This window comes from Cynocephalus volans, chromosome 4 (assembly GCF_027409185.1).
Source record: "Cynocephalus volans isolate mCynVol1 chromosome 4, mCynVol1.pri, whole genome shotgun sequence".
NCBI lineage: Eukaryota > Metazoa > Chordata > Mammalia > Dermoptera > Cynocephalidae > Cynocephalus > Cynocephalus volans.
In genome coordinates this window covers 46,277,741-46,301,452 of record NC_084463.1, presented here as the reverse complement: position 1 = coordinate 46,301,452, position 23,712 = coordinate 46,277,741, and the positions used below count along the sequence as shown (strand labels likewise).

Genomic DNA, 23,712 nt, shown 5'->3' with positions numbered 1-23,712 from the left:
TGGGGGCCGGCGGATAGAGGAGCGCGTGCCCGCCCCAGGCCCGGGCCTGACCTACCCCGGACCCGCCGCCCGCCGCCCGCCGTGACCCCCAGCCTGCCCGCGCCTCTCACGGCCCACGCCCGCCCCGCATGGGCCTCACCTGCCGGCCACCGAGGCCGCCGTCCGCAGACCCCCGAGGGCTCCACCGTCGATCCCTCACCTCCCGCCGGTCCTGGCACCAGCGAGACAGCGCATCCCTGGGTCGGCTCCATCGTCGTTGACCTAGTCGTCGTCGCTGCTGCAGCCTCCAGCTCCCAGGTCTTCACTGCACTAACGGACACCTCGGAACTGGAACTGCCGCTGCCGAGCCTTCCAGGCGCCCACGTCCACACTGCGCAGGCGCTATGGGGCGGAGCCTAGCGCAGCTCACCTGGAGACAGAAGATTGACAGCGGGTCTGGGCAGCCACGCCCCCAGCGGTAATGGCGGCAGTGGAACCGGCCGCAGCGGAGCCCACGGCAGCATCGTGAGCGGCGGCAGCGGCGGCGGCGGCGGCGGCGGCGGCAGCGACCGACGGGGGACACTGGTGAGGGGAACGGCGCGGCGGAGCAGGTAGGGCCCGGGTGAGGGGTACTATAGGTATTTGGTAGTGTCAATGACTTGCTGTTCAGCTTTGAGAAGATTATACAATTTATAGTTCTTTTCAAGGAAAGGTATTTTACACTTTTTCACTATTAAAGTAACAGAAATACATTTCAGGGAATCTGAGAGTAAGAATGTCTGTAATTTCACAGCATTCTAATGTGGCTATTCTAGGATTTCACCATATTCTGCTTATTTCTTTCTCACCTTTTCCTTTATATATTTTTAATAGTTTTATTTCTTGCTTTAAAAAGAACACCTTTACTCAGAATTTTTCATACCTTAGAAGTCATAAATTTTAATTTACAGTCTTAAACATGCAGTTGTACAGACATCACCACAATCCAGTTTTAGAACACTTCCATCAACTCGGAAATTTTCCTTGTGCCCATTTGTATTTGATCCGTCTTCCTACCCCCAAGCCACAGGCAACCGCCGATCGATTTTTTTTATAGTTTTTAATCTTTTCTAGATGTTTTATATAAATGGAATCCTATAATATGTAGTCTTTTGTATCTGGCTCCTTTCCCTTAGCATATTTTTAAGGTTTATCCATGTTGTATTCCATGTCTGTAGTTTGTTCCTTTGTACTGCTCAGTAGTGCATTGTATGGATATGTCCCATTTTGTTTCTCCATATATTTTCCTTTCTCTCGGATAGATACCAGGAGTGGAATTTCTAGATTGCGTATGTTTAACTTTCTAAGAAACTGCCAAACTCTTTTCCAAAGTGGCTGTACCGTTTTCCATTCCCACCAGCTGTATATAAGGGTTCCAGTTTCTCTGTATCCTCATCTGCACTTGATATTATCTGCCTTTGTTACAGCCATTTTCGTGGGTGTGAGGTGGTGTCTCATTGGATTTTTATGTGTTTCCTTAATGACAAATGATGTTGATTATCTTTTCACATGCCTATTTGCCACTATTCATATATCTTCTTTGGTGAAGGGTCTATCCAAATTTTTTGCCCCCCCCACGCTTTTTTAATTGGGGTGAGATTCACATATCATAAAATCAATTATTTTAAAGTAAACAATTAAGTGGCATTTACTCCATTCCCAATATTGTGTAACTACCCACCTCTTTCTAGTTCAAAAACAATTTTATCATTCCGAAGGGAAACCCCTATTTCTTGCTTTTTAGCCTAACAACATATTTCCTAAGTACTTTCCTATGTCTTTAAAGTCTCTTTATAAACATCCAATAAATACACCATTTTGCTTAACTGAAAATACCATTGATGAACATTTTTGGGCAAATCTTATTCTTTAGTTAGATTCTGTTTTACTGGGAATCTAACAGTTTATAAAACCTCTCAGCCTTAGTGCCTTTTTTACTTAATAGCCCTGTATAAGAATTAAGGTGGAACACAAAAAACTGGACAAAACAAAGGATACAAAATAAGGGTACATAGATTAGCTTTGGTTGGTGACATTGTTACCATGAAGAGTTATCAGGTTAACAACGTGTTCTTATGTTGTTGCGTGTAAAAAATGTTAGATATACAGAAGTGTGAAACACATTTGTAAATGTAATTGGTGAACTCATGTTTATTTTCAGACAGTATTTTTCCTGGGAGGCACCTAGCAAATTCTTTTGATGTTGAAATGCTTTCAGACCTTTTCATCCGTTTTTTTTTTTTTTTTTTTTGGTGTGGTGAACATGAAGAGGGTGTAGAATAGTAATTGACATTTTTCGTATATAAAGATAATGAGATACTTAGTTTTAAGTTATTTTCTCAGGATATAAGTGTTTGGGCTTCTCTGTATTTGCTCACTGAATGCCTCTTTTCCTCAAATAGTCCATTGTCTAAGAGCCATTGGTTAGGATCTTCTAAGCATTTTGCTGCTGTAGTTTCTATATACTGTTAGGCTTTTGAAGCAGATAATTTTTTTTAAATAGAAGAGTGCTTTTTAAAATTGAGCTATATTTTACATCCCATTATGTTCAGCCATTTAAAATATACAATTTAGTGATTTTGAGTTATTCAAAAAGTTGTGCAAACATCAGTATTATCTAATTTCAGGACATTTTCATCACCCCAAAAGGAAACCCATTTAGCAGTCACTTCCCATATCTCCCCTTTCCCAGCCGCTGGTAACCACTAATCTACTTTCTTTCTTTATGGACTTTGAAGCAAATAATTTTGATTAATCTGATTTTATTTATTTTGTTAGGTAGATGTTTCCTGTAGAAAGAATTTGCAAGTTAAGAAAAATTGTGGACTCATAGAATATCTGTTTCAAAGCTTGGTTAGGCTAAACTCTGAAGCAAGTCTCCAACTGTTATCCCTGGAAGTAGTCAACTTTATCTGAATGGATTTTTCTTTATTAGTAAAATAATCGAAGAACTTGATTCTAGAAAGACTGCAATCCTCAGTATAGAATATCCTCAAAAGGTTAAAGAATTCTGGAATTTAACTTTTTATTTAAATACTAAATTGAGTTTTACTTCTCCTTTAAAGAAGTAAAGATATCTGTATTCTTTTTCAAGTAAAACCTTTTATGTGTGAAATGTGAATGAATTCAGTTTCAACCCCCCTAGAATAAACAGGGCTATTGAATATGTGTTCTTTTTTTTTGTAATTCCCCAGACACACAGTGGATCTGTATGGCGTGTGACATGGGCACATCCTGAATTCGGACAGGTTTTGGCTTCCTGTTCTTTTGACCGAACAGCTGCTGTGTGGGAAGAAATAGTAGGAGAATCAAATGATAAACTGCGAGGACAGAGTCACTGGGTGAGACATTTGTTAGTATTCTGAGGGTGGGGAGGAGGAGATGTGAGCAGCCAGGGAGCATTAGTGTCATAACACCGTGCTCTAACCAACATAGCTAACAGGCCATCAGGAGCATTAGTCCTTCTAAGAATACCTCAGGCACTTGCTAAAATGTTACCAGTCCCCTCTTTACTTACCAGTTCCACTTTTCTTTTTTCCATATTTTCCTCATACTTGTCTTTTAGTTTTGTCTTGGGCCTGAAGTGGTACTCGGGAGTGCCCATGGCATTGTTTAATTGTAACTTTCATGATGAATCCAGAGTATTTACTTTGTATATGATTTTATATACTATATGTCTTATATGGTGTTAATGTATGATTTATTTATTCCTTTTTTTAACTTTTTTGCCTTTTTCTTTTTTGTCTTGTTTTTTTCTGGTTTGTTTTTGGTGGCTGGCTGTACAGGGATCAGAACCCTTGATGTTGGTGTATACGATCATAAGGATATGGTTTTAGAGTACCCTCTCAAATCCTTTAAAAGCTTGCTCTGTTTTGTTTTCTTTTGCTTTCTTACAAAATGCACTCTCCTTTATCTGCGCCTACTTTAAGCTCTAGCTCTGCCCTCATTGCTTGTTTGAGTTTGGGCAAGAACACACGTTGTGTGCTGCTCAAGTTCCTCGTCTGTGAGTGAGAGAACCGAGCTAGGTGATCTTTAAGACCTTTCCAGTGTTTTCATTTTAAGATTTTATCATCCGTATGCTTGTTCTTTCCCTCTGTAATTAGTTTTTTGTAATAATCATACACATGGTATAAAATCCAAAAGTGACAAAATGGTGCACACAGTGAGAAAATGCTCTCCTTCCCTCACCACCTTGGTCTCTCCCTAGAGGCAGCCGCTACTGCAGCTTTTTGTGTGTTCTTCTGGAATGTTTTTTTCTCCTGCCTTTTCATCCCACTTCCCCTCTAATGCATGCTATTGACACTTTTTTCTGATGCATTTTTTTTATTTCTGTAAATATACCTAATATAATAGTCATCATTTTAACTATTTATTTATTTTGGCATCGGGCTGGTACTGAGGATCCAAGCCATTGACCCTGGTGTTATAACACTGTGCTCTAACCAACCGAGCTAACCAGCACACCCCCATTTTAACTATTTGTAAGTGGTGTACTTCAGTGGCAGTAATTGTCCTTTTGTGACTGACTTATTTCACTAAGCAAAATGTTTTCAAGGTCCAACCATGTTCATATATCATGTTCATATATCAAGCATACATCAAGTTCATTCCTTTTTATAGCTAAATAATACTTCATTGTGTGTATGTATACCACCAATGGACATTTATGTTGGTTCTGTACCTTTGCTATTGTAAACAGAGCTGCAGTGAACATGGGAGTGCAGGTATCCCTTTGACATGATGATTTCCATTCCTCTGGGTACATACCCAGAAGTGGGATGGCTGGATTGTATGGAAGATCTATCTGTAGTTGTTTGAGAAACCTCCATGCTGTTTTCCATAGTGATTGTACTAATTTACAGTCCCACCAACAGTGAGGGGCATTTCCCTTCTCTCCACACCCTCACCAGCATTTATTATTCTCTGTTTTTGATTATAGCCAGTCTAACTGGGGTGAGGTGGTATCTCAATGTGGTTTAATTTGCATTTCCTTGATGACAGTGATGTTGAGCATTCTTTCATGTACCTGTTGGCCATTTGTATGTCTTCCTATGAAAAATGTCTGTTCAGCTCCATCGCCCATTTTTTACTTGGGTTATTTGTGTTTTTTACTGTGTATTGCTTGAGTTCCTTGTATACTATGGATATTAATCCCTTGTTAGATGCATAGTTACCAAAAATTTTCTCCCACTCTGCAGGTTGTCATTTCACTCTGTTGATTGTTTCCTTTGCAGTGCAGAAGATTTTGAGTTAGATATAGTCCCTTTTATTTTTTTTCTTTTGATGCTTGTGCTTTCAGGCTCATGTTCATAAAATCTGTGCCCAGACCTAGTTCCTGAAGTTTTTCTCCTATATTTTCCCTTAGTGATTTTACAGTTTCAGGTCTTATACTTAAGTCTTTAATCCATTTTGAGCTGACTTTAGTGTATGGTGAGAGGTGCACATCTAGTTTCATTCTTCTACATATGGATATCCAGTTTTCCCAGCATCACTTATTGAAGAGGCAGTCTTTTCCCAAATGTAGGTTTTTGTTGCTTTTGTCCAATATCAGATGGCTGTAAGCCTGAGGGGTGATTTCTGGGTTCTGTATTCTGCTCCACTGGTCCAAGTGTCTATTTTTATGCCAGTACCATGTTGTTTTGGCTAGTATAGCTTTGTCATATAATTTGAAGTCAGGTAGTGTTATGCCCCTGGCTTTGTTTTTTTTGCTCAGGATTGCTTTGGCTGTTTGGGGTCTTTTGTTGTTCCATATCAATGTCAGGATTGTTTTTTATCAATTTCTCTGAAGAATGACACTGGCATTTTGATGGGATTGCATTGAATCTGTAGATTGCTTTGGGTAGCATAGACATTTTCACAATATTCTTCCAATCCAAGAGCATGGAATATCTTTCCATCTTTTTCTGTCTTCTTTAATTCCTTTCAGTAATGGTTTGTAGTTCTCATTGTAGAGATCTTTAACCTCTTTGGTTAAATTTATTTCTAGGTATTTTATTTTTTTCATGACTGTTGTAAATGGGCTTACTTTCGTGATTTCTCTTTCTGTTAGTTCATTATTGGAGAATATAAATGCAACTGATTTGGGGGCATTTATTTTGTATTCTGCAATGTTACTGAAATAATTAACCAGCTCTAGGAGTTTTTCGATAGAGTCTTTAGGTTTTTTTCTATATAGAGTATCATGTCATCTGCAAATAGAGACAGTTTGACTTCATCTTTTCCAATCTGGATGCCCTTTATTTCTTTCTCTTGCCTGATTGCTCTGGCTAGTACCTCCAGTACTATGTTAAATAGAAATTTTGAGTGTGGGCATCCTTGTCTTGTTCCTGTTCTTAAGGAAAAAGCCCTCAGTTTTTCCCAATTCAAAACGATTCTGGTTGGTGGGCTTGTCATTGATACCTTTTATTGTGTTGAGATACTTTCCTTCTATACCTAATTTGTTGAGAGTCTTTAACATGAAGGGATGTTGAATTCTGTCAAATGCTTTTTCAGCATCTATTGAGATAATCATATGGTTTTTGCCCTTGAGTTTGTTGATGTGATGTATCATTTATTGATTTTCTTATATGGAAACATCCTTGAATTCCTGGGATGAATCCCACTTGATCATGGTGTATAATTTTTTTATGTGTTGCTGTATTCTGATTGCTAATATTTTGTTGTGGATTTATTCATCTATGTTCATCAAGGGTATTGGCCTGTAATTTTCTTTTTTGTGTGTGGCTTTATCTGGTTTTGGTATCAGAGTTGTGTTGGCCTCATAGATCGAGTTTCGGAGAGTATCTTCTGTTTCAATTTTTTGAATAGTTTGAGGAGAATTGGTATTAATTCCTCTTTAAGGGTTTGATAGAAATAATCTATAAAGCCATCTGGACCTAGAATTTTCTTTGTTGGAAGATTGCTGATTACCACTTCAAACTCTTTGCTTGTTACTGGTCTGTTCAGGTTTTCTGTCTCTTCTTGATTCAGTCTGGGAAGTTTGTAAGTGTATGGAAACATCCATATCTTCCATATTTTCATATTTGTTGTCATGCACCTGTTTATAACAATCTGTAATGATTCTTCATATTTCTGTGGTATTGGTTGTAATGTCTCCCTTTTCATTTCTGATTTTTGTTATTTGGGTCTTCTCTCTTCTTTGTGTTAACCTAGCTTATGGTTTGTCTATTTTATTTATCTTCCCAAAAAATCAAGTTTTTGTTTCATTCATCTTTATTATTGTTTTTATGGGCCTCTATTTCATTTAGTTCTGCTCTGATCTTAATTATTTCTTTCTGTCTACTACCTTTAGGATTGGTTTGTTGTTGTTTTTCTAGTTCTTTGAGGTGTAGCATTAGGTCATTTATTTGAAGTCTTTTCCATTCTTTTGATGTAAGCATTTATTGCAATAAATTTCCTTCCTAATACTGCTTTTGCAATATCCCACAGGTTTTGGTGTGATGCATCTTCATTTTCATTAGTTTCAAGAAGTTTTTGATTTCCTGTTTAATTTATTCTTGGATCCATAAGTCATTCAGGAGCCTGTTGTATAGTTTCCATGTATTTGTATAGTTTCCAGGGTTTTGCTTGTTATTAATTTCCAGTTTTAGTCTATTGTGGTCTGAAAAGATACTTGGAATGATTTCAATTTTTTAAAATTTGCTGAGACTAGATTTGTGACCTAATATGTGGTCTATCCTGGAGAATGTTCCATGTGCTCATGAGAAGAAAGTATATTCTTTAGTTGTTGGGTGAAATGTTCTGTATATATCTGCCAGGTACAGTTGGTCTAAGGTATAGTTTAAATCCTGTGTCTCTTTGTTGATTTGTTGCCTGGAAAATCTGTCCCATACTGAGAGTGGGGTGTTCAGGTCACCCACTATTAATGTATTAGGGCCTGTTTCTTTCCTTAGGTCTGACAGTGTTTCCTTTATATATCTGCATGCTCCAGTATTGGGTGCATGTATATTTATGATTGTTACATTTTCTAGCTGGATAGATCCTATTATCATTATACAGTGGCCTTCTTTTCTCTTTTTATGTTTTTCGGTTTAAAGTCTATTCTGTCTGATATAAGAATAGCTACTCCTGATTGTTTTTGGTTTTCATTTGCATGGTATATCTTTCTCCATCCCTTCACTTTTAGTCTGTTTGTGTCTCTACAGGTGAAGTGGGTTTCTTGAAGACAGCATTTACTTGGGTCTAGCTTTTTAATCCAATCAGTCAGTTTGTGTCTTTTGAATGGGGAGTTTAATCCATTCACATTTGTGGTAGTTATTGAAAGGTACTGCTTCATTCCTGTCATTTAATCGCTTTTTGTTTAGATGGTTTAAATATCCTTTGATCATTACTTCCCCTTTTATTTGTCTTCTTCAATGTTTGTTGGAAATTTAAGGTGGCATGATTTAGCTTCTTTCTCTTTCTCACTGGCATTTATGTTTTAACAGCAGGTTTTGCTCTTTCTTGTGTATTTGTGGTAGTGGTCATCATTATTCAGTTTCTAGATGAGGTGGTCATCATTATTCAGTTTCTAGATGAGGGGCTCCCTTGAGAATTTCTTGCATGGCTGCCTGTTTGGTGGTAAACTCTCACAATTTTTGTTTGTCTGGGAAATATACTATTTTTCCCTCATTTCCAAAGGAAAGCCTTGTTGGGTAAAGAATTCTAGGCTGGCATTTTTTTTCTTTTAGTGTTTTAAATATACCATTTCATTTTCTTCTGGCCTTTAGGGTTCAGTTGAGAAGTATGCTGTTAGTCTGATGGGGGTTCCCTTACAGGTGATTTGATGTTTTTCTCTTGCTGCTTTTAGAACTCGTCTTTGAGCTTTGCAAGCTTAACTATAATGTGTCTTGGGGAGGATCTTTTTGGATTGAATCTGTTTCGGGACCTTTGAGCTTCCTGTATCTGAAGGTCTGCATCTCTCCCTGCACCTGGGAAGTTTTCTGTTACTATTTCCTTGCATAGGTTTTCAATACCTTTTCCTTTTTCCTCCCCTTCTGGAATACCCACAATTCCGATGTTAGAGTGCTTGAGGTTATCTGCTGTCTCTCTTAGATTTTCCTCATTATTTTAAATTCTTTTTTTCCTTTTTTCAGTCTGCCTGGGTTATTTCAAAAAGACCATCTTTGAGATCTGAAATTCTTTCGTCTGCTTGCTCTAGACAACTGCTCAAGCTCTCTATTGTTTTTTTTATTTCATTGAGTGAATCTTTTGTTTTAGGATTTCTGCTACACTCTTTTCTAAGGTATTAATCTCTGTGTAAATTTCCTCCTTTATATTCTGGATATTTTTTCTTGCTCACCTTGGTGCCTGCTGTGGCTGTGGGTGCTTCCCTCTGGGGCCTAGGAGTGGGCCCCTAGTGACATGTGGGTCTCTGCTCACCTTGGTGCCTGCTGCCCTGGGTTGTTTAACTTAGGATAATATTCTCCAGGTTCATCCCTGTTACTGCAAATGGTGGAATTTCACTCTCTTTTATGGCTAAGTAGTATTCCATTGTATATATATACCACAATTTCCTTATCCAGTCATCCCTCAATGGATATTTAGGTTGATTCCATCACCTGGTTATTGTAAATAGAGATGCAATAAACATGTGGGGGCAGGTATCCCTTTGATCTGATGATTTCCAATCCTCTGGATATATCCCCAGTAGTGGGATTGCTGGAACATACAGGAGTTCTATCTGAACTTGTTTGAGGAAACTCCATACTGTTTTCCATAATGTCTGTACTAATTTACAGCCCCATCAATAGTGCAGAAGAGTTCCTCTTTCTCCACATCCTTGCCAGCATTTGTTATTCTCTGTCTTTTTTATAATAACCAGTCTGACTGAGGTGAGGTGATACTTCAAAGTGGTTTTGATTTGCATTTCTCTGATTAGTGATGTTGAGCATTTTTTCATATACCTTTTAGCCATTTGTAGGTTTTACTTTGAGAAATATCTATTCAGCTCCATTGCCCATTTTTAAATTGGATTATTTGGGTTTTTTTGCTGTGACCCTGAATAGCCAAAGCAATCCTGGGCAAAAAAAGTAAAGCTATAGACATTACACTTCTTGACTTCAAACTGCATCACAAATCTATAGTAACCAAAGCATCATGGTACTGACATAAAAAGAGACACATGGACTAATGGAACAGAATAGAGAACCCAGAAAACCACCCACATGTTTACAGCAAACTGATCTTTGACAAGGGCACCAAGAACACACTGGGGAAGAGACTGCCTCTTTAATAAATGGGGCTGGGAAAACTGGACATCCATATGTAGAAAATGAAACTTGGTCTGCACCTCTCACCATATACCGTAATCAACTTAAAATGGATTAAAGACTCAGATCTAAAATTTTAAAACTCCTAGATGCTGGAAAAAGAAGAACAAACTAAACATATGGCAAGCAGAGAAAAGAAAATATCAAAGATTAGAATGGTGATTAATGACATAGAAAAGAGAAAAACAATGGAGAAAAATCTGTGAATCCAGAAGTTGGTTCTTCGAAAATATAATCAAAATTGAAAAATCTTTAGCTAAACTGACCAGATAGATAGAGACGACTCATATCACTAATATCAGAAAAAGTTGGTTACTACCAACTTTATAGAAACAATGAAAGATTTTAAGGAAAAACTACAAACAAATGTATGACAACATACATTTTAGATGTTGTTTAGATGTATGTTTCTAGAAAGACACAAACTAATGAAACTTATACAAGAAATAGAAAATTTCAGTACAAGTTTACCAAGCAAGGACATTGAATTAGTTATTAAAATTTCCCTAAAAGTTCAGCCCAGATTTACTAGTCAATCTACTCAATATTTAAAGAAGAATTAATAGCAATTATTCAAAACTCTTCCAAAACATAGAAGCATAAACACTTTTTGGCTCATTCTATGAGGCTAGTATTACCCTAATACCAAAAGTGAGACAAACACATTGTAAGAAAAGACTACAGGGCTGAGCCCGTGGCGCACTCGGGAGAGTGCGGCACTGGGAGTGAAGGCAGCGACGCTCTCGCCGCGGGTTCGGATCCTATATGGGACTGGTCGGTGCACTCACTGGCTGAGTGCCGGCCACAAAAAAGACAAAAAAAAAAAAAAAAAAAAAGACTACAGACCAATGTCTCTTATAAATATATGCCAAAAATTCCTCAACAAAATGTTAGCACACCTAACTCAATAACATTTAAAAATACTTATACACCATTACCAAGTAGAATTTACCCAAGAAATGCAAGGTTGGTTTAATATCTGAAAATTAATTAATGAAACACTCCATATGCATAAAATAAAGGACAAAACAACACAGTCATCTCAGTGGACAAAGGAAATCATTTGACATAATCCAACACCATTTTATGAAGAGTTTTATTAGATTAGAAATTGACGAAAACTTCCTTAACCTGAAAAAATATCTACAAAAATCCCACAGTTTACATTGTATTAATGATGAAACCGAATGCTTTCCACATAAGATCAGAAATAAGACAAGACTGTCCACTGTCACCACTTCTATTCAACATTGTTCTGGATATTCAAGCCAGAGCAATTGTGCAAGAAAAAAAATGTCATTCCAATTTGGAAGGAAGAAGTAAAATAATTTCTATTTGCAGATGATATGACTTTGTGTATAGAAAATTCTAAAGAATACACTAAAAGCTTTTAGAACTACTAAATGAGTTAAGCAAGGTTTCAGGGCATAAGATCAATATACAAAAATCAATTGTATATTTATACACTAGCAATGGACAATTCAAAATAAGATTAACAATGGTATCTACATTTATAATAGTATCAAAAAGAATAAATCACTTAGGAATAAATTTAGCCACAAATATTTATGACTTATGCACTGAAAACTGAAAAAATTACCGAAAGAAATTAATGAAGACCTACATAAATGGAAAACATACCACATTCATGGATGGAAAGTCTTAATATGAGGTGTTGGGCTGGGTCACAGACCCCAGAACCCACTCCTGTGCAGGTTGTGAGTTAGGTAAGCAAAAGAAAACCTGAGTAGACACCAGCAAAGTAGACATGCTTTCTTTCAGACACGAGGTCTGCCACCAGCAGTTTGAAGCTGCTGTCTCATATAACAAAGCACACAATAGTGGCAACGAGCCAAGGGGTAGATGGGCACACATGCGTACTAACACTACTTGTTTGCAACAGATATGCTGAATCATACTCAGCCAATATGAGGTGAAAGGGCCTGACTAAACTAACTCCATTTTCCTCACATGAGGGTACTTTAAAAAGTTCATGAAAAGATTTGTATTATCTTTAAACTATTTTTCCATGAACTTTTTGAAGTACTTTTGTATAGTTAAGATTGCAATACTCCCCAAATTGATCTACGGATTCCAGATTTATCACAATCACTATCAAAATTCCAGCTGTCTGGATGACTTTTTTTTTTTTTTTTTGCAGAAACTGACAAGCTGATCTTAATATTCATGTGAAAATGCAAGGAACCCAGAGGAGCCAAGACAATCTTGAGAAAAAAGAACAAAGTTGGCGGACTCACACTTCCTGATTTCAAAATGTACTACTAAAGTATGGTAGTACTTTAAAGTATAATCCCAAAGGCACAAGGACAAAAGAAAAAACTGATAAGTTGGACTATAATAACATTAAAAACTTTTGTGCTTCAAAGGACACAATTGAGAAAGGGGAGAGACACCACCGAATAAAAGAAAATATTTGCAAATTATATATTTAATAAGGGACATGTATCCATAATATAAAATAAACTCTAACAATTCTTACATTCAATAATAAAAAGACAAATAACACAATCAGAAGTGGGTAATAATCTGAAAAGACATTTCTGCAAAGAATATGTATGTAAATACCAATAAGCACCTTGACATGGTGCTCTACCTCATTAGTCATTAGAGAAAAGTAAATCAAAATTTCATGGAGACACAACACACCAATAATAAAAAAGGACAGATAAAAATCTTGATGCAAATGTGTGGAAATTATAACCCTCATGAATTTATAGTGGGAATGTAAATATTGTAGATGCCTGGAGGACAGCTTAGCAGTTCTCAAAATGTTAAACATGGGCTTACCATGTGTTCCAGCAATTCCACACCTGGGTGCATGTCCAAGAGAAATATAAACATATGTCTACACAACAACTTGTACATGAATGTGTATTGCAGCATTATTTTAATAACCCAACACAATGTCCATTAACTGATGAATGGAGAAATAAAATGTGGTAGTTCTTCACTATGAAATATTAAACAATAAAAATAAATGAAGTATGGACACATGCTACAACAAAGATGAACCTCAAAAACATCATACGAAAGATACCAGTCACAAAAGACCACATATTATATAATTTGATACACATGAAAATCCAAAATAGGCAAATCTATGAAAACAGAAAGCAGATTAGTTGTTGCCTGTATTAGTGGGGAGGGTAGTGGGTGGATAGTGGAGGAATATGTACAGGGTTTCTTTTTGGAGTGATAAAATGTTCTAAAATTAGATTGTACGGACGGTTGCACGACTCTGAACTTACTAGAAGACACTGAATAGTACACTTTGAATGGGTGAATGATATGGTAAGTGAATAATATCTCAATAAAGCCATTAAAAGAAAGCAATGTCCAGAGGGAAAGTTGGAATTGAAAGTGAAGTTTTTATTTCAAAGGAAATATTAATATAAAGGGGTTAACCAGAGAGGCTTCATCCAAAGACAATGAAGACAGCACACTGTTCAGAGTGAACGCCTGGAGCCTAAAAAGAATACCCTAGGAATGGAACAAAACTGAAATCCCAAAGACCAAAACTGTTAGACACACGAAGTTACTAAGCACCATGTTTTACTAGTGATTAGCAAAGGAAATAAGCCATAAGCAGCAGCATACTTGGGAGGCTTGACTCTTTCAAACATAGCTCTTTGAGCTCCTTTTCCAGTATTGGGATGCAGTTTAGTTTTGGGATGAGTAAATCTAACTGTGCATGTAAGGCAAGTTAGCAGAGGGAAGTCATGGAGTTCTGGAATCTCTTACTTTTCATATCTTGCTAGCACATAGACCTGTCCGTTATTCGGCATACCTGCAGCCCATAAATTAGAGGTTAATTTACAATAAATAATCTAGACAGACCAGGTATTTCCAGATAAGAAATCATTACAAAGCAATCCCTCGGGTCTCTCGTAAATCCTTAAGCCAGCAAATTCCATCAGTCATTATTTCTAAGGAGTTCTGATTAGGATCATTATTGCCTTAGGCATCCCTGAGGATAAACAAGTTACAGACTCATGAACCCTTTTCTTTGTTATAACCATAAGGCCTATTTATTAGGATACCTACAACTCTAGGTCGGTGGATAAGAGGTTTGAGCAGTTCGGGTGACTTACTCTTCTATCAAATCTTTACTTAAATTTTGCATATGTATGTGTATCAAATAATAATCATTAGAGGATTTCTACATTGGCTCTATATTGTAAGATGGCGTAAACAAACTTGAGAGTCTTCAGATGTGAGCAACTATGATGATGAGAAAACTCAAAACCATGACATAAGACAAATCTTGAAAATCTGAAGGGTGTTTAATTTGGAGGTGAAAAATTTTGACCTCAGAAGAGAAAATGTGGTCACTAAGGCTGGAACATGTTATATATCTTCAAACATCTGAAGGGCCTGCCTGTGGAAGAGGGGTTATGCTTTTATGTGTGAACTCAAGAAATAATGGGTAGAACTAACAGAGAGTATATTCAAATTGTCAAAAGATCTAAGATGCTGTCTTGGGAGACAAAGAATTTCTCATCATGCAGGTAATGAAGTGTACACTGAACTATTTCTTATCAGAAACACTGTAGATGTATTTAGCATTTGATATGTGGTAGAGTGACCATACCTCTTGGTTTTTCATGACAGTGGCTCTTTACTCTTTAATCCAGGTGTAATTATTAATGGGATCCTTTTCCTCTCAAAAGTTTTCCAGTACATGATATGGTCACTTACTTAGAACAGTGATTTCTCACTCCTGGTTAAATGTTATAGTAACCTGGAAAGCATTTAAACAGTACTGCTGCCTAGACATTGCGTCTACACCATATAAAATCAGAATCTTGGGGATGAGATGTCAGCACCAGTAATTTTAAAAGCTTCCTGCGTGATTCTAATGTGCAGCAAGGGTTGAGAATCCCTTGCCTGAAGGATCCTTCTTTTCATTCCTACCTTAACTAGATCCTATTATTCTATCTTATCATAATATATATTGCACTCCATTAAGAAAGCAACGCTTAGAATTCTGCTATTATAAATACAGTAGGAAATAAAACAAACTGAAACATAAATTGTCAGATTTTTAAAATTCTATGTATATGCTTTTATTTCCAAAAAGCCTGATGATGTTTTTAAGCTTAAATGTTGTCTTATTACGTGGAAAATAGATTATATAAAGCTTTTATTTTCCTTGGGAATATCTGAGTCCATGAAGATTTCTAAACTACACTTGCACTCTTGCTTTAATGAGGTCATTATTTTGTCAAGTGTTAGGCTAAAAGGCTTACCATGTGAGCAGCATTGAATTGAATTGGTGCACAGTAGATATGGCAGTCATTTAGCTTTCTCATTAGTTTATTAGATTTGATCCTTTAAAATGTTTTAGCACTTAGCCAAGAGCCTTTGAATTCACTTTAATGAGTCTAGCCCTTTATCAGCGGCTGCTTGAAAATGGTTTTGCTTCTTACTCTGGCCATCAGATGATTGTGGGCTATGTGCTAATAAAGTATTTTTCTTTTGGTAATTCTTCAGAGGAAAAATAAAACCAACTTCAGTCAATCACTTCCATGAAAGTTTCATTTAAATGATTAAAATGTTTGAAGAGGGTAGGAAAATACTATGTATAAATCCAAAAGCTGACATTTTTAGAGGTAAAATTCACCAAAGATTTCTGAAATGTTAACATACAAGGATATATTTTCTGAAGTTGGTTACATTTGATACACATTTTAAGAGATACTTCGTGCCTCCATTTTATTTTATTATGAAACATATTAGAAAACAGGGGCTAAAATTATTTAATTTTAAAAGAAGATTAATTATTATGTCTAGCTCCCAGGAATCACTCAGGAATCACTGTTCTCTAAGCTGGGGTCTTGGGCTGAAATGCCAAAAATCCTTTGCTTACTAATATTTGGCTTGAAGAATAGGTAACTCAGTCTAGAGAAACCAAGTCTGTTTTCAGTTCCTGACATAGATTATTTGGTTCTAACATCAGACATGGCAGGCAGCTGCCACTCCTCATTTCCTTCTCTGTGTGCTCAAATGTTTCTCATTTGCCCCAGAACCTCAGAAAACACATAAGCAGCCTGCAAATCATATGGTATAATTATTTAACAAAACAGAACAAAATTAGTCACCGAAACAACTGGCACTAAATAAACTCGCATAGGAAAGGAGTTTCATCCATATTTGTCTTTCAGATGGCTAATCCTTTTCTGGCTCTCTCTGGCTCATCTGATGACAGAATACATCTTCTTCTATAAAAAAGACAAAAAGCCTGGATAACTGTGTGACATGGAGTGAAATAAGTCATGTCCACATGAAAATTCTGTCTTGCTGTTTGGTCCATATCAGTTGCTATAAATTTTGTGCTGAATAGATTTAAGTTAGGTCTTAGTAAAAAAGAATTATCATGACCAGAAAGATCATGCATATTAATGACTATTTCTGTTTTAGTTGGTTGAATAATATCACGTCAGTTCTTTGATTTCATGAACCTCTGGCCAGTAATCCAATATGTTTGTGCTTAGAAATCTCTTAAAGGAGGAATCCCTTTCCTTCTGAACTAATTCTGGAATAAGTACTAAATACCATTCTTGTTTCTTACTGATACCAATTTTCACAATCTTTTGTCAGAATTTTCTTTGACACAGAAACACAGATGAGCCATCTTAAACATTTTCCTTTTTAGTGTTCCAACTAACCCTTCTGTGTTTATGCATGTGTGTATATATGTGTGTATGCATGCATTTATTTAGTGGCTTGGTTATATATTTGTTCCCCCACCTTACTCTGGAATGAATAAAAGGCAGCTTGTGAGAATAAAGAACATATACCAAAATTACAGAAGTAAATAATGGCAATGAAAGAATAAATAAAAGAAAATATGGAACATAGATCGGAACTTAGTGATTATTATATGCATAACCTAATAATCTATAAACTTGTTAATGAGCTATGAATTTGACTCTAAGAAGCCAACTTAAAAAATGAACCTGATTAGTTACACAATTCACAGGGACCATAAGATAAAATCAAAGTAATTTCTCGAGGGGTGCACAATTAATTCTGATGCTGAGACCAGTCTCTTCCTTCTGGAGTTTTTAAAAAAGTGGATATGGTGCAATCAATAAATAATCTTGGGACATTACATCCATAGGTAAGCCTATTTTTTTTTACTTCCTAAAGCAAGAATTTTGGGGGGTATAAATTTATAATGTAGTTGTTAACACTGATGATGTTTCAACATATTATAATGATACTATTGATGATTATGATTCATGTATACATGTATAAATTTTTAAAAATGTAATTGATTATACATATTTGTGGAATATAGGGATGAATATCAATACCTGTATACAATGTGTGATGATCAAATCAAGATAATTAGCTTATTTGTCATTACAAAACTTAAATAGCCAACGTATAATGATCAAGGAAATCTCAAATACCCTAGATATCTGGGAGGTTTTGAGTTAGGATGATCTCTTTTCACCTACCCAAATATTAAATAGCCCTGTGGTATTTTTATGTATCATATTTACTGATATATACTTAAAAGGCCAATATCTAAGTTTCTGTCATCTGCACTAACACGATATACAGGTATGAAAAATCCCCACCTTATTTTACTTTACTTCTATGTTTTATTTTGCATCGTACTGATAATGTTTAGGTCACCTCTTCACCTCAAACCAATCAAAGGCAATGCCAATAGGATTTCTTGCCATTTTAGATGTGGGCTGGAAGAGAAAGAAAATAATTGAGGATGACTCAGAGTTTTTGACCTGAGCAATGAGAAGGATGGAGTTACCATTAATGGAGACATGAAAGACAGTGGGGAGTGGGTGGGTAGGGAGCAGATTTGGAGGGAAGATAGTTTTGGATAAGTCAAGTTTAATATGTTTCTGTGACATCCAAATGGAAAATTTGAGGAGGCAGCTGGATATGAGAATGTAAAGTTCAGGAGAGTAGTCTGGTCAAGAGTTACAAACCTAAGAGTCCTAAGATATAAATAGTATTTAAAGCCGTAGACTAAATAAGTGAGCAGGTGTAATATAGGGAAGAGAAGTGGTCCAAGGTCTGAACTCTGAAGCATTTCACTTTTAGGAGGTTGGAAAAATGAGGACAATCAGTAAATGGGACTGAGAAATAACCAATGATGCAGAAACAAAACCAGAAAAGTAAAGTAACTTGGAAGCCAGATGACGAAGGTGTGTTTCAGGAGGTGTGAGTGATCAATTGTGTGAAATATACCAGAAAAATCAAGTGAAAGGAGAGCTGGGAATTAAACATTAAATTGAGCAACCTGGAAGTCATCAGTGACATTGGCAAAAATAGTTTGGGGTGGGGCAGGAAAGGCTGACTGGGAGGAGAGGAATTGAAAGCAGCAAATATCAACAACCTTGAAGGAAGTTATATTATAGAGGTGGCAGAAAGATGGAGTTATACTGGGCCGAGCCCGTGGCGCACTCGGGAGAGTGCGGCACTGGGAGCGCAGCGATGGCCGGTGCACTCACTGGCTGAGTTACCCGGTTACGTAAAAGAAAGATGGAGTTATAGTTAAATTTTTATGCTGATAAGGATGTATTGGTAGAGAGACAATTCATCAAAGGGGAATTTCTGGATGATGTCCTTGAGTAAGTGTGAGGGAATAGGGCTGTAGTGGGGCATTGTTCTTAGTGGGATACAGTCAGATCATTTGTGTTTCAAAGAGTAAGGGAAGAGAGGGGACTTGTAGATAATAGTGGTGAAATGGGAAACTAAGTCATCACCTGAGAGCAAGGATCTGGGAGGAGATGTTGCATGTTTGAAAAGACGAGGTGATGCGTCATAGTTACCTAATGAAATAAAGTATGATTGCCTGGTTCCCGTAAGAAACTAATTCAAATTGATACTTGGAAATTTCAAGTGAGAGTAGTCATCCTCCTTGTGTGCCTTTCTCCAGCTGTGTCAACTGTCTGGGTTGGGGATTGTGGCATAGAAAGCAGTTGATTTTAACCAAGGGTGCAGTTTTTAATGTATTTATTTATTATTTTACATTTAGGATTAGTATCTTAGAAATGTTCAGAAGTGATTTCACATTGTGCTTTACATAGCATCAAGTTATTTGTTTATTCAGTAAATACTAGTGTCAGAATCCATGGTTAGTAAAACAGACATGGCTCCTGCCCTCAGGGGGTTTACACATAGCCCAGGCTAGGTAAGTGTTTGTGGAAGAAAAGTGGCAGCCTGGATGACATAGATTTGTCACGCTGAAGGCAGGAACAATCCAGTTAGACTGGAAAATGAGTAACTGTTTTGAAAACGTTATGCACAGTCACAAATAAATTATACGAATGAGACACAATTATTTCTAATATTTTAAGTCATAAGGTCTCAAACTTTGGTCTCATGACCCTTTTCTACTCTTAAAATTTTTCTGAGGTCCCCACGGAGCCTTTGTTTATGTGAGTTATATCTACTGATACTTACATATTAGAAATTAAATATAAATCCATTGTATATTATGTATGGTCACACAAATAACATACTTCTTATGAAATATTCTGTTTGTTCCCAAACAGAAAAAGGATCCAGCGTTAAGAGTGGTATTGTTCTACTTTTTTTTTTTTTTATATATACAAATCTCTGAGTTAGTAGATGCAGCTGGATTCTCATCTCTGCTTCCACACTTAATCTGTCCTGGTAGCATGTATCACATAGCCTCCGGAAAACTCCACTGTACAGCTTAGGAGACCATGAGAGCAATCAAGACAAAAAGCAACTTAGTATTATTATAAAAACTGCTGTGACCTGTGGACCCTTCAAAGGGGGTCTCAGTGGTTTCTGGAGCACTTGGATAATGGCTACTATCAACAATATCTAATTAAAAAGTGAAACAAACATGCCCATTAGCTATAACAGTAGCCTTTGAGTGTTGCACAGGAAAACAAAATTGGCCAACAAGAGTAAAAAAGCATTGATTGATAATTTTTTTTTGTTTTATTTTGCCTTTCTTTTAAATTAGTACGTTTCTTAAAAACACGGAATTGTGAAATTTAAGGGAATATGAAATTGAACTATTTCAATTCTTCACTGTGCACACCTGGAAGCTGAGTTCCAAAGAAGTGACAATCTGTGGTCTCAATGATGGCTAGGGATAACTACATGTTTTAACATAGAAAATGGAAATTGAGTTGTCAAGAGTTACATGCAGTTAGTATGAAAATGGAGTATTTCAAATAATATAATTTAGCATCCAGATTTGATCAACTATCCATTCTGAAACAATTCTAATTTTTTGACAGGCCATACCACTCACGTACTACTAATTACCCAGGGCAGCTGCTTTGAGATGGGGCATAAGGTCCAGAAGGGATTAAGAAGTTGTTCTTGAGTTTTACTAATCATGGTAATAAATATCCTGTTGACAACAAATGTTACTTAATGGGCAACACACGGGGCTGCTACAAGTCTTCACTATGTATTGAGCATGTTAATTACAAAGTAAGAAAGCATAAATCCCAACTACATCTTTAAAAGAAATGCAGATTCAATATGGTTATTACCTAATGCTAGAAGCAGTTCTCTCTCTCTCTCTCTCTCTCTCTCTCTCTCTCACACACACACACACACACACACACACACACACACACACACACACTCCTCTCCTAAACCCCTTGTACATTTCAGGGATATGTCTGGAGAGAGAAGCAAATATTATTTGCTCTATTAAACAAAATGAGCATTCATTATTCAGCATATTATCATAGTGGAGGTAAGGTATAATCAGCAAGCTAGCTAGAAATTAAAAACGAATTTGAGAAAAAACAAGACAAACATGTCTTCTGTATCCTTTACCCTCAACTTTTTGAGATAGGAAATTTTTCTCATTTTTAAGGCAGTGGTACTTACATGAGCGAGAAAAGAGATAAACTGTAGTCAATTTTGTTCAGCCTTGAGCTCCTTGTCTATTACCATTTGCTTCTTTCAAGGTACAACAGAGTAATGTATCTTATTAAATGGCCACCTATAGGCTTTCCCTAAAGTTACAGTTGCATGTAAATGAAACATTTAGTGGAGTCTTAGAAATGCCTTGTAGAGCAAACAACACTGAACAAATATTTGAGCACCTTGTGGGTGATTCTCGATCCTGGATGCACATTAACCCCACCAGGGAAGATTTTTAAAAAACACCCATGCCCTGGCTACATCCATGGTAGATGAGAGCACAGACAAGTAATAAGCCAGTGCTGTAAACCACTGTGATTTGGGGTTGTTAGTTAGTACCAAATAATGTTGACCCTCCTAATACAACTAGGCATACAGGAGGACCTGCAGGACAGTCAGCATCAGAGACTCTCTCAGTTCTCACTTCTGTTTTCTATGGATGTCTTTTCCTTTCCCTTCATTTGGCAGCAAGCACAGTTCCTAACCTTTCATCCCCCTGCATCTGTAACCTGAAGGGCACTTTCTTCCTCACTTTTAGGTCAGAAGCCTTGCCTGTGCTCATGTCTAAAGTGGAACAGTGGAAGGCTTTGCCCATTGCAGTCAAATAGGCACCCAGGTGTATGGAGCAGATCCTTCTCACACGAGTTTGCTCACCATACCAGAGAGAAATGAGCAAACTCTGGAGAGTCTCTCACCAATAATTAAATGTGCAAGCCCAGAAATGCCACTTACTTCTTTTCACAAATCATTGGCTGGTAGTAGTTACACTGTTCCCCCTAACCACAAGGGGGCCATGGACTACATACCAAATGGTTAAATTGGGGGACAACTAGAAAGTGGTGGATCTAACAGCACTAAGGACATTAACCTTCCCACAGATTGTTTTTTTTAATCTTTCATATTCCCTGAGAAGTGCTATTATCCTTCCTATAAATTCTCCTTTTAATTTTAATTTAGCACATTATTTTTTACTTTCATGAGGTAATAAATGTCTATAAAGTAAATGGTGCTAAAAGGCTATTAAGAAAAATGGGAGTCCTCCCTGTCAGTCCCTGTCCTGATCGCAAGGGACAATCACTTTCAATTCTTTAAGGTGCTTCTTTTCTTTGTTGTGTCAATTACTGCTCCAACAGCTGCCTTCATTCTGCCCCAAATGTTTTGACATCTCTTATGTAAAATACGCTCATGGGCCAGGAGTTTTCTTTTACTATGGATATGCCTGGCAAGAAATGTGACATCTTTGGTGTTGTCTTCTTTCCCACTTATCTTTGAGTGTTTATCCCTCTCAAAAAATTCTTTTCTATTGTATTGATGGAGTTTCAGGAGGAAACAGAAATATGCCACATACGTTTACATCCCCCACCTCCTGATCTTCTCTAAATTCTAATTGGATTTTACTCAACTGAGATCAAAGAAGTCCCAACAAATGTGAAACTCTTTAAGCCTCTAAGTCTGTAAACTGCAGCAGTAACATGGAGATGTGACAAAATGTTCATAGTTCTGTGGAATAAAATTTATTTAAAAGTGATACAAAAATTCACCCCAGGAACTGTGGTATATTTTCTTTTTGTACTAGAAAAGTCAACCTTGAATTTACAGGTAGAAAATTCAGTTTGGAGAATCTATAAAGTATTCTGAAATTATACTTATTTGTATTTTAGCATTTCTAGAATTCTTTTCACCGAATTCAAGAATTACAATATAAAAGCTCACCTAGCATTGGGACCTAAAGAGAGAAATAACATTTTTAGTCTTGTCAGGTCATTGATTTTATGACACGGACTTATTTTTCCCTAGGCTTCAGAAGTCTTTCCAGATTTTATCCCTCTTTTTCTCTGTTTTGTTTTGAGAATACCTCTGGGGATCTCTCATAGATATTTTTTTCTTCAATAAAGGTTAGAAACCTCTTGAGATTCTTTCAAGAGCACATGAGAATGACTGATTAAAGGACAGAGTTTGTTCTCAGAGCAGTATACATACTCTATTGTATATACAGAAACTATTATTTAGATTATTATAGGTATTTGTGGATATTGCACAGATGATACTTAAGAGAAATGATATCCTTTTATTATAGTCATTGTGACTCAGAAAAAGTTTCTGTGATTGACTGTTATCCCATTTCTCAGAGAAAATTTTATAGGGCTGGGAATATATTTTTATGTTTTAACTTAGGAGCTTTGTTATGCTGATATGGTGTGTGTTCCTTTCTGTTTCCATTGGGGGTATTGTATTAATAGAAGACTTGAGGCATATGAAATGTAAATATTTATTTGCAACATACTACAATAGATTTTATGCACACCTACAATTGCACTTAAAACTTTTATCAAAATATTGAGACACTAGGCTGGATAGGGCCTGTTACCTCCTGTTAGCTGCGGAGGCCACTCACTTCATCCCGGGTTTTGATGGTTTTATGTCTGGAGATCTGATTCTCTAAGATCCTCCATCTAGATATTTGTCTATAAAGGCTTAACCTTCTTTCATGGTCGAGCTCTTTGATTTTTCCCCTCCCTTCAAC

The 23,712-nt window shown here is 36.7% G+C and overlaps 1 long non-coding RNA gene across 1 annotated transcript; it reads left to right on the top strand.

Annotated features, from left to right (window-relative positions):
• The first annotated feature begins 457 nt into the window (after nucleotides 1-457).
• On the top strand, nucleotides 458-13,027 carry LOC134377360 (uncharacterized). The gene is made up of 3 exons (XR_010023443.1): nucleotides 458-590; nucleotides 3,213-3,359; nucleotides 12,430-13,027. It is a non-coding gene; the product is annotated as an uncharacterized LOC134377360 (long non-coding RNA).
• The last annotated feature ends 10,685 nt before the right edge of the window (nucleotides 13,028-23,712 follow it).